The 13949-nt window shown below is 35.7% G+C and overlaps 1 pseudogene; it reads right to left on the bottom strand.

Annotated features, from left to right (window-relative positions):
- LOC136665035 (myosin heavy chain, fast skeletal muscle-like) lies at positions 1-8739 on the bottom strand (annotated as a pseudogene).
- Positions 8740-13949: the final 5210 nt, after the last annotated feature.

Below are 13949 nucleotides of genomic sequence, written 5' to 3'. Positions count from 1 at the left end.
TTACTTCTTGAGTTTCTCCTTTAGCTGTTGATTATCATTTTCCAGGTCTATTATGGTTTCCTGGTTTGCTTTCAAACTACCCTCAAGTCTCCTCTTGGCCCTCTCGAGATCCATGCGGATCTTCTTCTCTTGTTCCAGTGATCTTTCAAGCTGTTTCACAGAACAAAATGAGATTTGCCACGAGATCAATTAATCAAGAAAGACAAGAGCATAGTCACACATTTTTTTGTACTCACATCATCTACTTGCTGCTCAAGTTTAGTTTTAGCTTTCATTAGGCTGCTTGTGTGCCTCTTGAAGGTGTTTCCTTGCCTTGGTCAATTTTGTAATGTCCTCGTCATGACTAGATATCTCCTCTATAAGGGTTTTTACCTGTAAAAGTCGTAAGTTGTTATAAGAAAAGAGTCTTTTTGGTTTTGCTCTGACTAATCAATTATTCAACTCCACAATCTCAATTTATATCCTGACCTTGTTCTCAGTTGCATGTTTTTCCTTTTCCACTTTGGACAAGGTAAGCTCAAGGTCATCAATGTCTTTTTTCAGCTCAGAACACTCATCCTCCAATTTCCTTTTCTTGGCTGTGAGCTCAGCATTGATCTCTTCTTCATCCTCCAGCCTTTCATTGGTCTCCTTTAGCTTGGATTCCAGCTGGATCTTACTTTTGATCAGTCCCTCACATCTCTCCTCTGCATCTGAAAGATGCTCAGTCTCCTAAAAGGATGGAAGAAACATATCAATCTATTTGTTAAATATACAGACTTCCTTCATCATAATTCTAATGTGATTAAAGTGAATGGCTTGGCTTCTTACTTTAGCATTAGATCTACAAAGCTAATGCTAATAAAAAACTTGTACGTCATCAATCACACAAATTATTTACATGAATACACCCCCAAAACTCTGAACCTGCTCAAAACAGGTCAAGGTTTTAAATAAAGGTGAGACTCATGAGTTAACATATAAATAAATAATTAAATAAACAATAAAAAGTGATTTTTTAGACACTCAAAGCTTTGCATTTTTGAAAATTAGAGAGTTGCCTCAACTACCAATGTTCAGCATTTACCTGGATGATGCAATGGCCACTAATCCATTGCATCCACTGCATCCAAGTGCACTCACTGCATATCAGCTGTTTGGTAGAGAGGAAACTAGAGGGGAATGATTAAGCCAATTTAATTAAAAATGAGGACAATTATGAGGCCAGAAGGGGTAGATTTGGCAGTGGTAGATTTGGCTTAATATGTGTAGAGTTTAAAGTGGTAGAGTTATCACCAAGACATTTCTTTAATATTACCATTATTGTGGGAAGAAATGTATTGTGAGAAGAAGCAGGGTGACAGGTTTCTCTTCCAGGTATTTCCTTTTTGCTTCTGCTTTGGCCAGGTCCCCTTTACATTTCATAAAATCTTCTTTCATGGTGGCCATCTCTTTCTCTGTCTCAGCACTCTTGAGTAGAGGCTTGATCTTAAAGAACAGCTTCATCCAGGGCCAGTGTTTCACATTCATGAATGATCGCATATTGTATTGGATGGTAAAAATAGCATCTCTTTAAAAAAAAAAAAGCCAAGCACATGTAAATGAGCTGAAAAGCATACAAAATTCATACTAAATGTTAAGGGGTTCATTGGAGTTACCGTACATACTTTTGAGCATACATTTGTGCAAATTCCACCCTCATGAGGTATCCACAACAAAGTGCCTGAGTGCAGGTCACTAGAGCAACCAGCTTTTCATATCTCATCTCTTCTAGTGTTCCCAGTAAACCCGCTTTGAAAAACACCATTAGTCAGGATATAGAGACTGATTATGAATGTTAGTGTTAAATCTCACCACTACTTTTTCAGTTACAGGATTAAGTCAGGCAGATGTAATTTAACCAGTTCCTACTCATTTGAAACTCAAATTTCAAAATTATGTCTTTTACTTTACTACAAGACTGCTTTAAAATTCCTACCTTTGTATGGCCAAACTTGTACTGTGTGTGATCAATGTCAACTGATCCCAAGAGCTTCTCTGAAGCCTTCTTGCTATCAATAAACTGTTTCTCAGGAATAGCACTAGCATTCAGGACCCTGTACCTGTAATGTATAAAATGGAACACTACACATTAGGCCCTAATAACAGACTCAGAACCAGATTCAGAGAATGTCTGACTTGCTTCTGCTTGAAGTCAGCGTACAGGATTCTGCTGGGAAAGCCTTTTCTGCAGATCCTTATACCCTCCAGCACACCATTACAGCACAGCTGGTGGATGGCCAGATGGTTGTCCATTATGCCTGGTTGTGTGTTAAATTAAATTTCAATTAGGATATTATACATAATCATGTGAAACAAACTTTGGATTAATAAGAGGCACATGCTTATATCAAACTCTAAGTACCCTGTGTTTTCATCACATTGGCTATCAGACACCTCACAAAATGTAGAAGCGTGCTTCTCAAGATGGTCATCAGCTTACCAAGATTCGCCTACAGGGAAATGTAAGAGAGGTATGTTAAAGATCAAGGGTTAAAGTACAGAATAATTATACATAAGTGAAAGCATGTATGTTTATACACACTCTGAATAAAGCTGAGACTGTTTGGAAGGAACCTCCTTTTTTTTGCCTCCCTTCTCTCCTCCTGCTCCTCCACCATTGCTTGCCTCTGTACCACAGAAATTGCGGCATTTATATATGACAAACTTTGTATAATATGTTAATACATATATAGACTTACCTGCTTCTGCTGATGAAAACGACATGTAGAGCAGAGCCAGAGGTTTGACTGGAGACTTCTGATACAGTTGAACAACAGACTCATTTAATGGGTCTTTGTTCTTGTCCAGCCAGCCAGTGATATTGTAGTCGACCGTGCCAGCATAGTGCACCAAGGAGAAGTGTGCCTCGGCCTTGCATTTGGTAGGTTTGAGCTTCTGAAAGGCATTATTTTTCCCTAAGTGTTGATCATAAAGCTTGTTCCTGAAGGATGTGTCTGTGGCCTTGGGGAACATACACTCCTCCTCAAGGATGGAGAAGATGCCCATTGGCTATAAACAAAACATATGTTGAAAGAGGTTAAAAAAAATTGACTTTATTAATTTAGCTGACAGTTATTATGACTTACCTTCTCAATAAGCTCAATGCAGGCAGCCAGGTCCATTCCAAAATCTATGAACTCCCATCCAATTCCCTCTTTCTTGTACTCTTCTTGTTCCAGCACAAACATGTGGTGATTGAAGTTGTTGCAGTTGAAGTTGTTGCAGTTTCTCATTGGTGAAGTTAATGCAGAGTTGTTCCAGGCTGTTGAACTATAAGAACAGTCAAGTTAGGAATAACATGTTCATCATATATAATCATTCCAAATGCTTTGCATAGAGCCTGGGAATTGAAACAACAAAGTTTTTTTTGCTTGCATCGAAGATCTCAAAACCAGCAATATCAAGCACTCCAATAAAGAAAGCCCTAGGTTGTTTGGTGTCCAGCATCTGATTGATTCTGATGACCATCCATAAGAACATCTTCTCATAGACAGACTTGGCCAATGCGCCAACTGAATTTACAACCTAGAGGAGTAGAGTAGCTGTTTTTTTTTTTTACTGAGGCGAGTTAACAAAAAAAAAAAAAAAACAACAATATTAAGGTGTCAAACAAATATCTGTTGAACAGTCTGTCCTTTGGTGACATATTCATTGCCAACCCTCACTCGTGGGTAGCAGAGGGCTTTAAGTAACTCAGCAGAGTCTAGGCCCATCGGGTAAGCGACTTTGTCAGCCACTGCCAAAATTTAGACTAATGATTGTCTGATGTATTATTACAAATTCAGAGACCTCCTTTTATTCAGTTAATATCAGCATGGCCGCTATGCACTTTTTTCTACTGAATATACTTTTTTAGTTTTATTATAACTTGATTTATATACCGTCTGTTTACCGACTTTTGCATAGTAGTGTATTTTTTTAAATACTTTCATGTCATAATTATTATGGATACTATAGCAAACGCTTAATCATCAACAAAAATTCAGCAAAAAATGTTTACAGACAAGATATAAAAGTATATTTTTCATTTACCATCAGTGCCATCAGGTTCAGCCTGTTCCTCACGCTGTTTCTGCTTGAATTTCATGTTTCCATAATGCATCACTGCTCCAGTCAGTTTGTAGATGCTCATCTTTTCCTCAGCAGTGAAACCCAGGATGTCTATAGCTGTCTCATGAAGGGCATGTGAAGGAGTTTAAATATGCCATGATTGCATTGGCATTTCTAGGAATAAGTGTAAAAAAAAGTGACTTAGAAAACAATCCTTACATCCGTAGCTTCCAGCTCCTCCTTGTCATTAATTCTAGCCACTGAAATCTGACCCTGGCTGATCATGGGGAAATCATAAGGGTTGGTTGTAATTAGAAGTGTATCTGTGAAAAGAAGAAGAAAGGAAGGAAACGGTAAGGCAATAGGCATGGACTGAATCTATGAGGTTTCATCTTGGATATAAACCTTACCAATCAGCTCTGCCTTATGTCCAGTTTGGATCTGATAGAAGATGTGGTAGCTCCTCTTATCAGAAAGTTGGAAGGTCACCCTTGACTTCTCTAACAAATCTGAGGAAAAAGACAAAAAATGTGACCAATGCAACACAGTTATGAACATACAATTTTACCATGGTTATGTGCAAAGGACATACATGTTTCAATATCCGCTGAAGCCAGTTTTACTGAGGTTCCAAAATGAATCCGGATGAATTTACCCTGTACAAAACCAACCAGCAAACTTAACACAAACAGCTTTTACAATATTCATATATTTTGCCCATGAAGATCAGAATAAGATTCTAAAAATTGGACTCACAAAGCAAGAGGAGTTGTCATTCCTAACAGTTTTAGCATTTCCAAAAGCCTCCAGGAGAGGGTTGGCTGAAATGATTTGATCTTCGAGCGCTCCCTATAAAAGTTTGTTGTCGGTATCAACAAGGCCATTACAGTCTTCTCTAATTCTTGCTGTTGTGTGATTTGTTATATGCCTCTTATACCTGTACTTTTCCAGGTGTTGCTTCTTTCTTCTTTTCTCCAGACACCGCAATTGTCGCAAAGTACTGGATGACACGCTTGGTGTTCACAGTCTTTCCTGCACCAGATTCTCCACTGCAGAAACAAGAGTACTACAATGTATCAGTGTGTTTGGGGACAAATAAAACACTGTAAAGTATTTATCACTTTGCACTTTGTAACCATAAGCTACTTGATGAATAAATAGTATTGTATTGATGTAAGGGTCCTTAAACTATGAAACAAGCTAACTTGTTATAAGGCAACGGCCTAGTTAAGGTCATGTCCTGGTGTATCGGTTTCATGAAAAATGTGCCACAAAATCAACAGAAACCTACAGAAATTATCATGTCAATTTGAGGGTATGACAATCTTTCATAGAACTGATATAAGTCATTAAGTTCTATTTTGTGGCTCCATGAGAGTGTCAAGTGTGGAACATAGGCTAATCATTTGAGCTTAAAGGACATTACTCTGTCATCTTAACGAAACAGACATGCTCACACATGCATTATAATGCGCTTCATTTAAAGTGCTACCAAATAAACATACGTTATCAGGATGGACTGATTTTCTCGGTCTAAAAAACAAAATTAGACAGGTCAGTCACATACAGAAAAAGTATACCGATTATTCCCCTATGATTATTCCCCTTACTGTGCTTTCTAAGAAGTAACAAGCACTTCAGAAAACATTATTCTTCTAAAATGTAATCCAGAGTCAATTTCAAATTTAAACACACAAGGATTTCACTGTCATAAGGTCAACTCACCAGTCAATATATTTCGATATGCATTATTCGACACAGAAAAAATGTGAGGTGGAGCCCAGCACTGTAGACTGGGAGCCACTTGTAGGGATTCACAGTCACAAAGAACAGCTCAGAGTAGGTCTGCAGAGACAGCACTCATAATGACATTAGTGGGGACACTGCTATGTACAAGAGTCTGGTCATTTCTCTGAGCTTTACTTACATAGATCATCCACGCTGCATAACGATCTTTGAGGTTAAACAGCACAGAAAGCTCATTGAGGTGGGTCATCATGGCCATGTCCTCTATCTTGTCATACTTGGGAGGGTTCATGGGGTGACAGTTCTGAACTTTTACTGTTACTGTCTGTAAGCATCGTAGAGTAAATCACGAGAAGTCTTTTTTTTCTAAGAAAATACATCAGAATTTTCATTCTAGATCCAACAACTGGCCATGAACTTTTATTAAGCATATTGTGAGTCAGCTGATTTTCTGTTATTTGGTAAGTACAAGGAAATGTTTTGAGGCTATAGCAAGTGGTAATTAAATAAATTCTCCAGTTGATAGACTAGGAGCAATCGACTGACTGGTGTAAAAACAACAACTGTCTCTTAAAGTTTAAGTACTAGGGTTAATTCAATAGAAAATAAGTTGGAAGACAACTTTCAAACCTGAATTAAAAATGTAAAATGAATTGAGAAAATGGAACACCTTACAACCATGCAAGACACCTAAACTGTTCTGTAGTTGAGAGACAAATATCAAGTTCTAATCTTTCTTTAGATTTGAAAAATCAGCATGTTACTCATGCTACATTATGAGGCTCAAAAGACTGTTACTGAGAAAAACAAACAAATAAACAAACAAGAGAACACTAAAACTATACAATTGAGATATTGAGTATGGTCTTATGAACTGTTGACATTACATTTGTAATATAATTACTTTAATTAAAAAAGCAGACAATACAACCAACCGCTAACAATGAACTATTTTAGAAAAAAAATCTGGAAATATGTTCAAGAAACTGAAAGCACGTCTTTAGTACTTTTAATAAAGAACATTTATGTGTTAACTGTGTGTTTTCTGCTATTTTTATTTTTTTTTAGTCTACCTCTACCTCAATTTAATTTACTGTTTTAATACTGCTGTATGTAATGTATAATCACCTATTATTTTTTCATTATTGTAAAAAATATATATTTTTGCTGTATTGCTTGCCTCTGTTTTACTCTACAACCAAATATATGTGACTTATTTATAAACTCATTAAAGAAGAAGCTCACCTCCCCAGCTTCAGTCTTTGCCTCCATCTTTGCTTTGGATGACTCCTTTGATGTACAGTTCCTTGGGATCGGGGACAAAGCAGGCAGTTTTAGCATCAAATGGGCGATTCTGGGCTTCATTCCTCACCTTCTCTGGCTTACGAAAGAAGGGAGCGGCCGGCCCATACTGGGCCATTTCTGCATCAGTACTCATGGTGATAGGAACTGAAGGAGAAAACATGAATGGAATAAGAAATCAATATAATCATTAGAATCACCTGTCCTCCTAACAGCTGTAGATAAAACACTGCAAAAACAGAAAAAAGAATAAGAATTCTATACTTCTCTACACTGTTATGTTGCTCTTCATTTGGAAATGTACAGGACAACCTTGAATGAAAAGTAAGTAACAAAACAACCACTGTCTGAACAAATCTCAAAACTTTTATTTAACTTTTATTTTTATTTAATTCAAATCTGCCGATTTGATATAATATAAACAGCAGCTTTTTCAGAATTAGTCTAAAATGAAAAACATCAAAAATAAATGTAAGATGCAAAGGAAGATGCAAAGGAGCCTCATACCACTGCTCAGTACACAACGAGACACTTAATCACAGTAAGAAACAAGTGGTCCTCCTTTTATTAAGAGCAAAGTGCTTGACCAGCAAAACCCACTCCCTATATGTGGGCATGTAATTCTATTCAAATATCATTCAAGTCTCATTATCAATTTCAGGGCTGCTCTTAAGTATAGCAGCCGGCCCCAGAGAGCTAATAAGGCAGGTCACCACTAACAGGTGACCATGCTCACACATCAGATATTTTTAAGACATTCAGTTTTACACAACACTGGATTGACCTGTGTCATCATCAGCACTCTGGCTAACATTCATATCTCACAAATGAGAAGTGATTACATATGCCATGACTGTAATGCTGAGTTTCTATTTGTCATATTTATATATCTTTTATATTCATTAAAAATGTATTCTGAGTTTTCATTAATAAAAAATATTTATTGCTTATGTTTTCAGCGTCAGGCTCGTCCTTCATTCAGGATACAATAACAACAAGTTAAAAGAAAAACATATTTATTATTTAATTGTTATTATTATTTCATGTTCAATATAAAATGTAGTACAGCCATCAAAATAACGTGAACTTTCATGTTACTTTCATGGATATACTGTGTTTAACAGTCAAAATATATTTTCAAATTTTGTATGAAATTTGTATGATGAAGTCCTACAATGTATGATGTGTGCAGCTGTTAGAAGTCAATTCCTGAACACAGTATGGACCTTTGTTGCTATTAGGTCACATGACTGGATGCTTCTTAAACAAAATGGCCTCCTGTGCCCAAATATAACATTACAAAGCTCAGCCTGACGTAAAGGGGAATTTTTCATTGGTGCTAATCAATAAGAATGTTTATCTGACATCCTGCTAGAAATCCCAGTGGAGGACACACTCTGTAGGACAACTTCAACACTTGTGCATGGTATAATTAGATCTAAACATAGAAGCAGCCATATAGGAAAGCGGAGTGTACATTACCATGGTGTTGAGCTGCTATATTTCCATTCCTCAAAGCTTGGAAAATGATAAATACACTCCAATTGCTGTCAATGTACTGACGTGAGTGAATCAGTTTCATCATAATGATCATCATCAACTGCAGTTACTGGTAACAGGTGGTAATGTGTTCAAAACAGTTATTTATTATGCAAATTAATCACTGTAATGGACTTCAAATTATCACCTGTTACCAGAGGAGGCTATGCAGTGAAACTCATTAGGGAAACAATATTTATAATATTTAATATTATTTATAATATTATTAACTGATAGTACTGTCATTTATTTAATTTATAAGAATATATAGTAAATAAGAAAACAGTTTTTAATATGTTTTATTGACAGGTTAATGCTGCTGCTGCAAACAGAAGAAAAATTCCCTATTACTTTTCTTGATTTAAGACTTCAGATGTTTTTTAAGTACTTTTAAGGATCTGGCTCAATTATTTTCTCAAATATAGATTCTTAAATATTTTTTGGTGCTTCTGAACTGTATCGGTGAGACATGTTTCTGTTATAGATTCCACAACAATCCACATAAAAGCAACAATATGACACAAATGATTATTCACTTATTTGCAACTAGATTTACATTATTTTAAACAGAGACTCAACATTTAGAGCAGTAGAGTGAAAGTTACCGAATTAATTACACATTTTTTCCATGAACAAAGAAGAAACATTTTCCACATAAAAATATTTTGAAAATATTTGCACTGATTTGAATATTGTATTAATGTGGAAAAGATGACTGCATTTTTTTCCAAATGAAAGTAAAAGAACTAGATTTTTGGAATTGCTATACATGTATGTGTTTCAAAGGGAAATAGCACTGAATGGAAACAACAATGCTTTCAAATTGTACATACTCTGTAATTCTGAAGAACTTTGTGTTTTCTAAGTACAATCTTTATAAAGTGGTAAACCTAATGAACTCTAATCCTCTCGTCCATGCTTATAAGTTGTGACCTCAGCAATGTCATTAAAAGGATATTATAACAGATGGCTCAGAGTCCTACAGTCCTATAATTTGACAAAAAAAAAAAAAAAAATATATATATATATATATATATATATATATGTGTGTATACTTCATGGAAAATATTTTGAGCTGTGGTTACACAGTACATATCAGCTTATAGACATAATGTTAATAACACAGTGTGTTTAAACATTTCAATCAAAATTTAATCTTGTATAATCCAAAAAAGTAAAGGGAATACTTACAAGGCAATGATAGCTGATTTCAGTTGTTCCATTGTTTATCGTATTGAAATATTTCAAATGGATGTACTGCATGTGTATGCACACTCTTATATCAAAACATTACTGCTGAGTGCTAAAAATGAAAATGTCACACTGCAAATTATATTTGTCTGAAATGCATTAAATATTTTAATGGTTTAAAATGAATTTTTCTTTTTGCATAAACTTTTAAAACTTGTTTGTGTGTGTGTGTGTGTGTGTGTGTGTGTGTGTGTGTTTGTTTGTTTCACTTATAAACAGATTTTATGTATTAAATTAGCTTGGTCAAATCAGTTATTGAAGATATTGTAAATATGCACTAAAATATTTCCCATTGTCTCATAAGTTATGTAAAGTCTATATTTAATGTTGCTGAAAAAGACATGACACGAATCAGATCATTCTAATTAGTAAAAAACAGTTGTGGAAAGTGTTTGCTCAGAAAAAGTCTCTTTAGTTATGTTGTGTTTAACATTGATTGATGTATATATTACGATCTGCTGCCCATCGTACCAAGAACATTCCTTTAGTGAGAGAAAGAGCAGTTACACATTTGTATTCTGGCACAGGAAAAGGCAAATATGAGAATAGCATTTAATATTGATCACCACTGTAACACAAACTTAACACAGGGTATGTTATCCAACTGTGGCAGCAAGATTCAGCACAGTTAAACACATATTAATTTACAAAACACTCACAGTTAAATACATTTTAATTTACAAACACTGGTCATGATGGAAGCATATAAGAGCATGTATAAATGTAGTCAGGTTAATCACTGGACTAGGCATGTTCCCCTTTCCATGTTCAGGGAAAAATAATTGTACATTAGAAAAATAAGAGAAATGCAAACTTGCAGGAGAATAACAATTCAAGGAACTAAGTGCATTGAGGTTATGATGCCAGCCCTCAGCAAAGGTCTGATGGTCATTGTGGAGATAGTGATGAATCACCTAATGCACAAGGAATATGTGCAGCGTGTCCAGGCTATGCAGAAATAGCTTCTCATAGCTTTTCACACATCACAACATCATTGCTCAATTCTACAACATGAAAACATTCATTGGTTAGAATGCATGGCACATTGATATTTAAGTTGCTGTCACACAAAATATCTTGTATGCATCAAATATCTTTATATGTTAACATATGTGGAAGTATGCTTTGATTTTCTCAACTGCACAACCACAATCTTTCACTGCGAGAGAGTGTTATTTTATTTATTTATTTATTTATTTATTTTTGTCTTTCAAATTTTGGTTCCCCACCCCCACTATAACTTGACTGGTTATCTCTCTGAACCAATCATTTTTCTTTCTGCCCTCAGAACACGTTTATGTAACTAAAACTCCCATCTGGGACTGACTTACACCTGTTTTTGAAACGCGCATGCGCGAGTAGGAACTGTTAATTTAGCCGTATTTCACAGAGAGAACTTAAGATGGCGCCACTACACCGACTGTTGTTAATTCAGCCATATTTCACATTCCAGTTCCCCGAACTATATATTTTGAACCGTTCAGCGGTGACCAGAGGTTCTATTTTCCCTGGAGAAGTACTCTTTTTCCTCGAACAGAAATGTGTTGAACGTTGTTGAAGTAATATTTATCATAGTCTTTTCTTTATGTTTGGAGAAATTTACGGTGACACAGCCTTTTGTTTTCTACTGTATATTTAACAAACAAAGTCTTCTTGTATGTCCCTACAACAACACGAATACACGGACACATCTCACCTTTACTCACTTTCTGACGAGTAAATTATATTTGCACGGCTTTTTGTTTAACTTTACACGAAAACTAACACATTCTCCAAAAAAAGCCAGAACACCAGAGCGAGGTGTTACTCAATATTAACGTGGCTGTGAATAAGTTACAGCACTGTTTTATCAGTCAGACCCATATAGAAATGTCAGTACATAAATATCTAGTTCCCAGCAATGCCCTGTTCCTTTATCAAGTGTAGATTACTTGTGTACTTACAGAGTGAGCACAGGGAAAGAGTGGTCCACTACAATCCAGCCCACTCCCAGGGGAACAGTGAGTTTATACATTATCCATCCCACACCCAGGTTTTACTGTGTAATTATAGAATAAGTGTGGGAGAACATCACTTACTTTGTGGTGTCTCTGTAATGAATTAAATATACATTTTATATTACATTACTGTACTCAGTTTATTGTCCTTGGATGTCAATACAAGCCTTCCATAGGTATGCACTTGAGAGGTTTTCTTCTGCACCACTTGTTTGTTATGATCTGCTGCAGTATTGGACAGTATTAGGAGGATATTTCAAAAGTACAGAGCCAATTCTCATATTTTTTAAAAACAGTGAATTACAGGACATACTTTATTCTGTATCCCTGTTGTGTAAGTGAGGCCTGCCTGCTGATTGCATATGAATAAGAAAGTACAAGTGCCATGGACAAAGGACATAATATGTTTTTTGCACTTATATAGTGTATATAGTATATATATGTTTTAGTATATATTTGTACATATATACTAAAAGAAGTTACACCATATATTCTGGGAAATTTCATGGTAAGTATGGGTAAGTTACACACCAAGTCCCTAGATGTTACTGTGTAGTTCTTTGTTTTCTCATATACATTTAAGTACCAGTAGGAGCCATATAGGTACTAATACACAGGGAAGTTACTCATTACATTGTAGGATTGCATGGGTTGCAATGACGTAATGTTTTTCGCTTGGGAGAGGGAGAAAGCCTAGCATGCCAGACCGAGCCACTTTGTGTTTATTTATTATTAGCAGTTTACTGACACTGGGGCTTTGTAAACTCTGGCGTAAACCCTTACACCAATCTGCTTCAAGGGATTGTTGTGTGCCACTCCGGATGTTTTTAAATGACTACATACACATTTACATTAATACTGTACTTCATGATTATTTTAAACTTTGGTTTATCCCTAAGATTGAATGCAATATATGACTAGCTGATTGTATTTAGTTTCATTCAAGCACTGGCCTTTTCAATGCCTCCCCAATGTCCAGTTTCAGTGCCCCTTCTTCTCCATCACACACAGTTCTAACCAATGCAGGCTTCTGTAATCCAGCAGCAGAAATGGGCAGTTAGTTTTTTTTTTCATTGATAATGGCCGTTTGAATATTAACCCTTTTATTATACATTTCCTATAAATATACAATTTCAAAGACACAAAGACATTCAATTCATTCATTGTCTGTAACTGCTTCTCTAGTTCAGGGTCACAATGCGTCCAGCACCTACCCAGAATCAATGGGCAATTGATGGGGCACCAGTCCATCACAGGGCATCACACATTCTCACACTCACAACTGTACACACACAACACAGCAGACAGTCACCAGAGGAAGGATCCATTTTCTTGAAGGTTTCTGACTGAGAAACCAAGCCAAATTTTTTCTCACTAATATAGTGGATATAGTAAAGACTTTACATGTGATACACATGTAAATATACAGCCTCAACGTCATTGAATTTATTGAGTCATTTGGATCACGAGAAGCAGGAAATACAACCAGCGTCTATTACTTAATTATGGACATTTGGAAAAATATCACACACAAAAAAAGAATTCACTAAGAAAAAAAGTGGTAGACAATGTACTTACTGGGGAAAATGTATATGATAATTATATCGTATATTATACAATATAATGTGCAATCTATGTAATTTTCCCAACTCTCCTGTCAGTTTTGACTGGACATAAATGGAATGAAGTTTAAATAAAACAAACCACACCTGCTCATGATCCAATAAAATATTAGTATAAAAATCAGGTTTAAAAATTCAAACCCACAGTCTCTGTATATTTTACTTAAAGGATCAGTAGTGTTTAATCAGGTGATTATACTTTGTGCATCAATTAAGATCTCAAAGTAATGGAAGTCTGAGATGCCAGGGGAAGAAGGTGTATATGAAGACACAGCATCAGAATTGCCCTGATTAAAAATGTCTTTTACATATTACACCTTTCAGCCATGGTCTAGTGAATGCTTTGATCCAGTTTGTTGTATTTTGTTAATTTCTGCTGAATGTGAAACACAGGAAACTTTGGTTAACCAGAAGTTAATAA

This window comes from Hoplias malabaricus, chromosome 13 (assembly GCF_029633855.1).
Source record: "Hoplias malabaricus isolate fHopMal1 chromosome 13, fHopMal1.hap1, whole genome shotgun sequence".
Taxonomy (NCBI): Eukaryota; Metazoa; Chordata; class Actinopteri; order Characiformes; family Erythrinidae; genus Hoplias; species Hoplias malabaricus.
Note: the sequence above shows the minus strand (reverse complement) of the source record. Positions and strands in the feature narration are given on the sequence as shown.